Genomic DNA, 12,185 nt, shown 5'->3' with positions numbered 1-12,185 from the left:
GAATTACAGATGAGAGCTTATTTACTAAAGTTAAACTTAACATCTCCGAAAAAGGCACCCCACAATACTAAAATACCACACCAATCAATCATGTTCAACGACATCAGCCACGCCTAAATACATCAAAAAATAGTACAAATTGCAAATGGTACTCAATGTTGATTAAATAGAGGGTATGCAATACGACGTCACTCATGACAGAGTCATCCTCATTTAAATAAAATTCTGTCCTCCATAAGGTGCCACGGGGCAAATCGCATGATAATACATTAAAACAGGTGATAGGTATGAATGGATGTGGAATCTATCTAGAGACCTGTCCCTCTGTCATCTTAAGCTATTTTAGAACTGTCCTCCAACATGGCTGCCATCTCAATTGTTATACCGTTCCGGTTGGTTTATTGCATACACTCTATAGTTACCCAATATGAATACAATAATTTAAACAGTTCAAACACCTTACTATTTTGTTCATGTGTGTGTGGCATCATTTTTACACCAATCATACATGTTAAACGACTAGTAGGCCTACACGCTCAAATCAACAAATACTAACAGTACACGCTCAAAATCAGCTACGTCTAAATACAGGGTGTATCAAAATGATTGGTACCCATCAGTATCCAGTGAGTATGGACAAGAATGCCACAACAAAATGCAGTATAAGATCCACCTTTTTGTAGATTTATGTCATAAAAAGCCATTAAACAATCAATATTATTGTAGTCATTTCTAGAGGATCTAATGTTGAATTTCACAGGAGAATGTGTTTTATTAGACAACAAAGCTGCACACCCTGTACACTCTAAACAAAAAATAGAACAATGTTGAGTAAAAAAAGTGAGCAGAGCAACAAAATTAGTCAAATGATACTCAGTATTGTTTTAATTATTTTTTATTACTTTGTATCTTGCTTGTTCAGTCATAACTCGCAAATGCAAAATGGGAATCAACTGAAATTTTGTGAATAAGCTTTTTTTCGTGAATATCTACTGACAAATGTCATAAAAAGTGGATGCTAGGATCACGAAATCCTCCTTTAACATCCCTGTACATCCCACAACACTTATTAAAATACCACACCAATCAAACATGTTAAACAAGTTATTCCTGAAAAAAATTGGTGTCAGTTCAATCGGACACGGTTATTTAATATTATTATTCAATTGCGTGAGATAACAAACAGACGGGTATATACAAAACATGGCCTGGCCTGGCCTGGCTAGGCCAACTGAAAAGTATTATTTTTTTGCCCGAAATCCGATGTTGAAACATTGATGATAAATACTCATAAAATGAGCAGTTGGCGGAGATTTGGACATTCGTTACACTCATAGAAATGACTTGTTCGCCTTGTTGGCGCAATTCAAAAGGAGTAAGTTTGGACAACTCAAAAATAGTGTAAAAGTTGCCAAAACAAAATTCATTTTAGTTATCCGAACTTAAAAAATGCTGAAAAAGCTCAAAAAGTTCCGTCAACTAATCAACTTTGTTGGCATTACTTAGAAAGTTGATGTAAGTCGTTGCGTCAACCTTTTAAGTAATGCCAACTTCTGAATTAAAGTTCAGGAACTTAGAAAAATAAACAAGGTTCAAAGAACCAATTAGTTGAGTTATTGTAACTCAACATGTAAGTTGATGTAACTCATATTCATATTATTAAGTTACGGGTACTTATTGTTTTGAGTTATTCCAATTTGGTACTTTGTTACTTAATTCACGTAATTTGATCATTTTCTGCACAATTAGCAGTATTCAAATATTTATTTTTGTAATCAGTGCAAAATTTTGTATACTATAGCACACCTCTAGAAAATTATGCTAACCTAGTTTCATTTTCTGAGTTGTAACAACTCAATAAAGTAAGTGCAAATGAGTGCGACCAACATAATGATATCGAGTCAGCGTTACTCAAAATTGTACGCGTTGGCATTACTCGGAAAGTTGACGCAACGACTTACTTCAACTTACTGAGCCGGGTTACTGAGTAATGCCAATGAACAATTTCTATGAGTGTATTAGGCCAAATTTTGCTCGAAAACCATTTTTCTACATCGATCACCGGTCCTCAACATTTTGGTCATTCAAAAATGTTGAACCGTACCCCAACTCTATATTTGTGGACATTCATTACTAGGTTAAATTTCGCTCTTAGGTCATTTTGGACGCAAAGTATGGGTCATTGAGTGAGAGACCGTTTAGACCTAAATTATGGCTGTTTTAATGGGATCTTTGGGTGGTGAGAGTCGAAGCCACGAACATTGCATTTCTAGTTATAAATGGTTTCAAATGGCTTTGTCAGTGACGTGCGCAAAAGGAGGGGGGGGGGCAATACCCCTACTTTTGTTGGTCATTCGGGGGATTCGGGGAAAACGTTCAAAATTTGCCCCCTTACACTCCTAATCAGACTCCATTCGGGGAACTGAACAACTTGGCCCCCCCACTTTCAATGTGCTGCGAACGCCACTTGGCTTTGTTATTTCAAAATAAACAACAAAATCAGTCATAAAATTAAGGTTGCTGTTCATTGAAAAATACTCTGACGGTGGCAGGTGGAATGGAAAAACTGAAAAGTCAGGGTCTTTGGGTGACAGAGCTTGTGTTCGAAAACAGTAGGCCTATGGGGGTCTTTGGGTGACAGCGATGTTGACAAAGGAGGTCTTAGCAGCCCTGTATACGCATCACCTGTGGTAGTGCTGCTGGGGTAGTACCCCCCGGAAGTAAACCATGATTTTCGCCAGCCCATACGCGGGGCTGGTATCTATTCTGAGATTGGGTTTGTATGCTCAAGAGATTAACTTTATTGGTATTGTTAAGAATTATTTTATTTTACTTTTTGAGTTGGAATGTTTTAAAATTATTGTTATTCGATTTGTAAGGAAAAGTAAGTATGTTTTGCCGTTTCAACGAATGAAAATGAGTGAGTATTACCAAAGTTATGTTTGAACTAATTATGACTTTAAAAGTTCTAGGTACGCGTATAGGCCTAAATGTAACAATAATAGTTAATATACAGCATCATATGGTCAGCAGAAGAAAAATACATCACCTATGATGTCATATCAGTGTCCTTGACCGGGGGTCCTTCCAGCAAACACAAAAACGTTTTTAAAACGTTTTAAATAAGTTATATTTTGGGCTTTGGTTTAGGTAAAAACGTTATAATAACATTAAAATGTCGGGTTATATAAAGGTCATGAAATCGTTTTAAAACTTTTGTATGAAAACACACTACAACAATATTTTTAAAATGTTTTCGAAATGTCATTGTAAACTATTTTTGCAAACATTTTTGGCCAAATATTTTGTCAAGACTTGAACAACATTATGTTAAAATATTTGCACCCAGCAAACAAAGAAATGTTCTTATAATGTTTTTTACAAAACGTTTTAATAACATTTAAATGTCAGTTATATAAAGGTCGTGAAAACATTTTAAAAACGTTATTGTAAATATTTTGGGCAAACATTTTTTTGCAAAATATTTTTTCATCCCCTAAAATAACATTCTGTTTAGAATGATTTGTACCAAGTTTTCAAAAATGTTTTTGGAATGTTATTAAAACGTTTTATAGCCTTTATATAACCCGACATTTAAATGTTTTCTGTAAAACATTTGTGTTTGCTGTGCAGTAAATTACCAACAAATGTTTTTTAATGTTGTGAAAACGTTTTATACCATTAATGTACCCTTTATACAACCCGACATTTAAACGTTTTCTGACAACCTTTTATAACCTTTTGCGAATGATGTCGAAAACGTTTTGTGTTTGCTGGGTTACTCCTTGACCACTGAACAGCGTGATATCATGTTGTTAACAGATCTATAGAATCAAAATCTTCATCATATCACAGATTCTCAACAATCTGTGATCATATGGACCATATTGATGTGAAAGTAGTTATCTATATATCATATCCTGTGTCGTTTTATGGATAAAAATGACTCAAAATGTTATTGATGAAATGGTTGCTATCATAAACATCAGTTTTGTCATTTCAACGGGACAAATCCGATGCAAAATAAAGTTTTTGTACATGTAAGTTAACTCAAACCGGCAGTGTATTTGTGACGTGGTATATCGAAAGCAGTGAAATCGGACATTCCTAAGCGAAGATATTGAGTTCGTAAGTTATGGTATTATAAAATAGGAAATTGAGATATCGTGGGTAAAAAGCTGAAAAGACAAAAAAAATATAAAAACAAAAACAAAAAAAAAAAAAACAACAACAACAACAACAACAACAAAAAAAACAAAAAAAAACAGAACAATTTGGAGTTATGAATTAAAGAGTTGACATGAGATTAGGAATTAATGTTTTCTGCAGTTTCAGTGTACATGTTCTCATCGTTGATGGTTTGGTGGACTGTCATGTAACATGGATGTAAGCGTGATCCTAAAAATGCCTTTACATTGACCAAAACTAATTACAAGACCTTTTCTACATTGAGGCTGGCTTTCCCTTTTAAAGGGGATTTTTATTAACACATTATGCTGCAATTATATAGTACCGATGATTAATGCAAATAGGTTAGTTGCTAGCTTTTGCGGAAACTTGCCGAACGCAGCATAATAGTTTCCACAATAGGTAGTCTATAATACGTTGGTTTATAACTATTTTTCTGCCGAAAGCAGTATGTATTCGAATTGGAACATGAAACACGACTATTGGGCGAAATAATGGCCGGATTGCCATGACAAATCATTCTGTCGAGTACATTTGGGCTACGTTTTCCATGTTGCCACGAAGTTCTTACAGTACAAAATGCTCAATGAGTCTGCATTTCGGGCTAATGAATTATGCATTAGAAAAAAAATGACAGGGACGGTCATAAATTCTTTATACGGGGTTGTAGTAAAATGTTTGCCTTGAAGAGTGATTATAAAAATGTTTGACTTGATTCTGGACTTTGAAAAGAATATAAAGCTTTGAATGTGTAAAGTTTTTATTGTTTTAAAGAAGTTAATCTGAAATAAGGTATCTGTGAAGGATTTTAGGGATATTTAAAGGGCCTGCACCCCCGTCTTACAAAAATGTCGAATTTTTTAGAACGGTAGCTAAATAGTTCAGCCTGAGACGAATATTTAGGGAGATCGGGGCAAAGTGGAACACGGGGCAAAGCGGAATCATCAGTCGGCTGCGGAGCTGGTGACTACAAGCTCCTATCTTTGGCTGCATCCTTTTTTGTACTTTGTGTACTTAACCCTCTATCTTTTTAACCAAATATCCCACAGAGTCGTGCGATATGTCAAACTTTTCCTCTGGTCATAAAGAACAAAAAGTCAGTGGTCACATCTCTGTAGGATCATTGGTTGATGAGATATAGTCACTTTTTCTACTTTGTGCATTTAACCCTCTATCTTTTTAACCAAATATACCACAGAGTCGTGCGATATGTCAAACTTTTCCTCTGGTCATAAGGAACAAAAAAGTCAGTGGTCGCATTTCTGTAGGATCATTGGTTTATGAGATATAGTCACTTTTTTCTACTTTGTGTACTTAAGCCTCTATCTTTTTAACCAAATATACCACAGAGTCGTGCGATATGTCATACTTTTCCTCTGGTCATAAGGAACAAAAAAGTCAGTGGTCGCATATCTGTAGGATCATTGGTTAACGAGATATAGTCACTTTTTCTACTTTGTGCATTTAACCTCTATCTTTTTAACCAAATATACCACAGAGTCGTGCGATATGTCAAACTTTTCCTCTGGTCATAAGGAACAAAAAAGTCAGTGGTCGCATTTCTGTAGGATCATTGGTTTATGAGATATAGTCACTTTTTTCTACTTTGTGCATTTAGCCCTCTATCTTTTTAACCAAATATACCACAGAGTCGTGCGATATGTCATACTTTTCCGCTGGTCATAAGGAACAAAAAGTCAGTGGTCGCATATCTGTAGGATCATTGGTTGATGAGATATAGTCACTTTTTTCTACTTTGTGCATTTAACCCTCTATCTTTTTAACCAAATATACCACAGAGTCGTGCGATATGTCAAACTTTTCCTCTGGTCATAAGGAACAAAAAAGTCAGTGGTCGTATTTCTGTAGGATCATTGGTTTATGAGATATAGTCACTTTTTTCTACTTTGTGCATTTAGCCCTCTATCTTTTTAACCAAATATACCACAGAGTCGTGCGATATGTCATACTTTTCCTCTGGTCATAAGGAACAAAAAAGTCAGTGGTCGCATATCTGTAGGATTATTGGTTAATGAGATATAGTCACTTTTTTCTACTTTGTGCATTTAACCCTCTATCTTGTTAACCAAATATACCACAGAGTTGTGCGATATGTCAAACTTTTCCTCTGGTCATAAGGAACAAAAAAAAAGTCAGTGGTCGCATATCTATAGGATCATTGTTAATGAGATATAGTTACTTTTTTGTACTTTGTGCACTTAACCCTCTATCCTTTTAACCAAATATCCCAGAGTCGTGCGATATGTCAAACTTTACCTCTGGTACGTGAAGACGGCCCGATTGGCGCGAGGTTCATATTGGTGCGTATGCACCAAATATGTATCTTGTAAACCTTAAATTTTGCCTTGCCTTCCTTCGTAATCCTGATTGAGCCACAAAAAAAAATGTGTTCCACTTTGCCCCGGTCTCCCCTATACTAGGTATATTCGTCTCGGGCTGTTTCCGGTTTTAAAGCATCGCTCGATGGGTTAAGCTTTACTGATTTTCTTTATTTTAATACTAGTATATTGAAAAACCAAGTAGCTGTGGTGTTAGCTCAATATGCTAGGAAAATATTATAACCGATGACTTCATGTTCACTTTGGCTAAATCAGCTGTATTTTTGCTGATAAGGGTGCATAAATTGGCATTCGACATGTTGGAGAAATTCGCGTCAACTGTTTCACTATTGAAGTAGAGCACTCACAACGTTCTTCTTCTTCTTCTACCGGTGAGAACATTCCTCTCTTCGAGAGTATCGCGGTACACACGACGAAATGATTGCAAATTTACACATTTGTAATCATTTTGACCACAAAATATGATGTGAAAATACCAGGGAAAATACAGGTACCCCCGGGTAGGCCTAAGCAATGAGAACAAGTGTAACTTTACTATGGAAAGTGCTATGAAAAAAAGGTTTCCAGTTTTGGCTTTCTTTACTCAAGGGCTTTAATTTGATATATAAAATGATACAGTTTGATGGCAAATTTGAATTCACCTGGCATACCTACTTACTACAACCGGAGGCTGAGACTTTTGGATGAACGCAGGTTTCAACAGCTGCACTCGATCCAACCGCGATCGTATATATCGCGTATTTCAAACTACAACGCGAACGCACGACCTTGGATACAATGCTAACCAATCACGAGTGCATTCCCAGACAAACGAGCACCTAGACCAGTGACTTTGACTCGCGTAGTGAAGCGGACACTGCTTAGCAACGACTTTGACACGGACGCATACCTGGGCGCAAGCAAGCAGATATGTTCGCGTCTACGGAACATGTTGTATTTGATGCGAGCGATAATGGCGCTGGAATCACACAAACCAGCGCGCCTTTCTCTCCAGTCGCGTGTACAGAACATGTTGCATTTGACACGAGTGATAATGGCGCAGCAATCACGCAAAGCGCGTCTTTCTCTCCAGATATGAACGCTTTTTTTCTCCGCGTCCGACCAACCGACCAAAATCACCTTGGATACGTGGCTTCACCTACTGCCCTGGTTAGGGATGGGCACTCATAGGTAGGCTAGCACACATCACACACTAAAGGTGGCGCTGTTCGTCCATAGGGAAGTGGAATGTGCATGTACGGTCAAAAAATGTCTTTACTGTGGGGCTCAATGGAGAAAATCACTAAAAATTTATTTTGACAACCAAAACCTAAGTGATGTTGACTTATGTTGGTACTGGCCACAGACGGCATGATACTGGATTCATAAACTATCACATAGTGCAATCCATGTTCCACCAAGTCGACGCTCGATTTAGCTCAAAAGCAATTTGTGTGTAAATCAAGACCATCCAACACAGCTTACAGTAAAGAATAGGAGGTCATCTGGGGTCACATACATTAGTGTGCATTGTACATGTGCCTGCTGTCACAATTTCACACACAAAATTTTGGGCAATTTGATGACACTATTTTGTCTGTAACTTCAAAAGTATATGCACTAGAAACATGATTGACCCCTTATTGTTTAGGTAATTTAATTCTCTTTCAAATGAAAGAACTTTCTGCTATAAATATTGAACTTCTAAATTTTATGAACATCCCTATCATTATTATAGGTCTAGGTGGTATGTCTATGAGTGCGTTGGCATGGTTGGATTCACTTCCGCGATACTCGCACACAATCGCACACGCTGGCGTATATCGCGCAGTGTACGCAAAAATTCGTCACGCTATGAAAGTTCATTCAATTGGAATTCCCTCAGCCGAATTCCTACTGAAGACATAAATCATCTACACATGTCAGATGTATATATATTGTATTAGCAAATATCCACAAAAGCATGAATTCATTATAAATTTATTTTGATGATTTGTCATATTTTATGCCATATATTATATCCTTAAAACTAACCGGTGGATTTGCGAACAATTTGTCGACATAAATGACGTTATTTTTAGTAATATGCAGACGAATGGCCAAATTACCTGTTGTGATAAATTTATCTGTACAAATTGTCGCACTCTGAGTGACATATGGTACGGTATATTTGCAACCCTGCTGTGGATATGTGAACAATTTGTCGACATAAATGACGCTTGCGGAGAAATTATTAGAAAAAAAAGGGTTTTTTTGCCTAGGCCTGTCCTAGGCCTATGCTAGGTATGATCATCAAATTTCGAAGTAGCCTTTTTAGTACTTTTTTGGTCCTGGTGACAACCCTGCAAGTAGGATATTTCACATTGAAATTGTTTTGTTTAGAAAGGTGATTATTTAACTTGGGCAAATGTATTTTTCCCAATTCTGTGACCATCATTGATGGTACCTTACAATGAATACATTATGCAACATTTTTCAGCACAGCAATCAATTTTACAGAAAAGAGATTTTATTTGAAAAAATCTTACTATCACTGTATGATAACTTCTGCTATATAAAGGTGTACCAATTGACACTTTTTGACTTTCAACCTTAAGTTTCTGGTGTCCAAATTTCAATTTTTTTTTTTTTCCTACACAGTTATTAAGCTATTTCTGTGGTCACAAGTTGGGAGTTGAAGGAGGCCCTCTATTATATATAAGCATCCGGGGCTCATGATACGTGATTATAGCCTAGTTTCCTTGTGTGTAGCCTCAGTACGAAGGCTACAGCATCAATGTATTGAAAAATGCAGGGTCCATCGATCATGTCAGTAAATGAATAGGGCCTAGGCCTATTTTGTTTTGGGACTGATTATTCGGACTACCACCCGGCATGCAGGTATTCCTACATTAAATACAACAGAATTATTACCATTGCAAGATGGCTTAAAGCTAGCATTTCAAGTATCTCTTATAAGCTAATAACAAATGGTGCCCGCTGGAATCTCTTGAGGCATTGTCTTTTTTAAAGACATTTCTTGTTTTTATCTTTCAATGAAAAATATTTTGAGAAGGAATTAGCAACGGTCTGAAAAGCATTATTACTTTCGAGGTTGTCGCTGCACACCGTCGACGTCCTATACGATAAATATAAATTTAATACTCCGTTGGTGAGCGACGGGCGAGTGGTAGTGAGCGACAGGCGAGTGGTATTTCACTGAACGCAAGAAAAGGAGTTCTATCTGATTGGCTAGCAATCGATCGCTTAGGTCGCTCAGTAGTCAACTACAAACTCATGCATTCAATTCGATTGAAATCGATTATTCTATTATTGACGAAGATAAAGAGCGTGATAGTGTGTCAATAATGTACATTGTATTGCAGCTGGATTCTACATGCATTCCTTTATATTATTATTTCTCAAAGAGTTGAATATGATCACAATTTTACCCAGGATTTCAAATTTTTACCCGCAAATTGCAGTTAAACATATCCACAGCAAAATACCGGTCCTCACTAATTAGTACATTTAATTTCCAGTTAGTACATTTAAACGAAACCTGTGATTTACGTGACAACAAATAAAATTTTCTTACAATAGAAATATCATATGGGATACTGATATGGTAGGCCGCAACCGCCACAACGTGGAGCTGCTACGCGTAGCTGACTTTTTGTTCCGTGGAGCCAAATTGACCAATCATGTTAGAGTTTTTCATTACTCGGAGGTAAAACTGACCAATCAAGTACGACTTACTCATTACGTGAAGCGAATTTAGTCATTAAGAATTTGCCAGACGAGCTTCACGTAGTTGCAAGATATCCTCGGTCACGATAGTTATGATTCAAAAAGTAATTTATGAAAAGTACGAACCGACTTATTATTAAGATGGACATGCACTCACAAGAAACTCATACAGTATTGTACACAACTATATAGCTAGGCAGAGTGGTGGTAAACCATGCACACAATTCTGCGATCTGCAGTGTATCGCCGGGAGCTGATTTGTACATCTTGCGCGGCGTGGCCTGCGGAATTCGACCTTCAGCAAACCAGTTCGGATTTACTTTATATACTAGTAGTAGGCCATACATACTGTAGTTACGGTACTGCCCGTTTTCCTATATACAATACTCAGTGCGCTCACCATTGACGCGTGACCTAGTGTATGTTAGAAGTATTATGCCATTGCCTATATCACGTCACTGTGTAAAAAATAACCAGTCAATATTTAAAGTATTCTCTCAAATTCTAGAAAATATAGTTTTGTAACATTTCCTAAATTTTTAGCTAATTTAGGTGTTTGGAAGGGTCGTACTTTTGTGTTTTAGGAAGGATATGTAAACGACAGATAACACAAAAAAATATGAACAAATTATTTCTAAACCGTGTTAAGTCTGCAAACCATTACGCTTCTCATTTTCAAGAACGCTGGTTAACAATAAGCAGACTATTGTCTCATTTCGTAAACAAAAGCCCAGACAGTATTGTTACCTTGCGTTCGCTTTATAATCATTCACCCAACTGAAACTATAATACCAGCTCATTGTTCATTGCACAGGTAAAACAGACACAAGTGCAGTGTGTATTTAACCAGAGAGATCTGATGTAACATAGTTGAGCTGTTTTCATTGAGTGTTATCTTGGTTTAATAGCTTTTAATGGGGTTTAAGTCCTTCAAAGGTCGTGGTGAATTCTACTGTAGACATGACTGCATCATGATTATTTTAAAGTCAACAACATTCAACAATATGATCACCGTGATAGTATGACAGTATCAGTACCGTGGGTGTCAGTGATCCTGGCCTGACACAGTAGACAAACAAACAAACACGCCACACACATGGCACATGCATGCAAGGTAACATTGACTATACACTAATCAAACAATGGTATTGATCCTGTACAACTGTTGGTGGTTTATTTACATTCGATTCATTTAAAATCCACATAGTAAACATTAATTTTGGCAAGAGTTTTTTCTCTCTGGAACGATAATGCATCAACTGGCTCCGCGTAATGAAAAGATCTAACATGATTGGTCAATTTAGCTCCGCGAAGCGAAAAGTAAGCTACGCGTAGCAGCTCCACGTTGTGGCGGTTACGGCCAGCCATATACTGATCATGCGAAAATCGTAAAACATAGAATAGAAACAGTGTGGCCGGCTCTCAAAATCTCAAATTGTATGCATAGCCTGAGTCGCACGGCCTATCTCGAACAAAATCACTATGCGTAGTTTTTGAAAAACGTGAGGATTTATCGTACTACCACGGCAATTTTTAACACGAAGATATAGGGATGACGACGGTGTGCGCTGCTCGCTAATTCCTTCAGCTTTAGACATATTTTATTGAAAGATGACAAAGAGTGTTCAAGAAGACTGCTCTTCGGGCAATCTTTATCGCCAAAATCTTTTTATTTATTACATTTAAACACAGAGTATTTGTAAAGGAAATTTTGAGAAGGAATTAGCAACGGTCTGAAAAGCTCGAGGTTGTCGCTGCTCGCTAATTCCTTCAGCTTTAGACATATTTTATTGAAAGATGACAAAGAGTGTTCAAGAAGACTGCTCTTCTGAGGCAATCTTTATCGCCAAAATCTTTTTATTTATTACATTTAAACACAGAGTATTTGTAAAGCTTTTAAAGAAATTATGATAAGATGATACAGATTAC

Source organism: Amphiura filiformis, chromosome 18 (assembly GCF_039555335.1).
Source record: "Amphiura filiformis chromosome 18, Afil_fr2py, whole genome shotgun sequence".
Taxonomy (NCBI): Eukaryota; Metazoa; Echinodermata; class Ophiuroidea; order Amphilepidida; family Amphiuridae; genus Amphiura; species Amphiura filiformis.
This window is presented reverse-complemented; position numbering follows the sequence as displayed.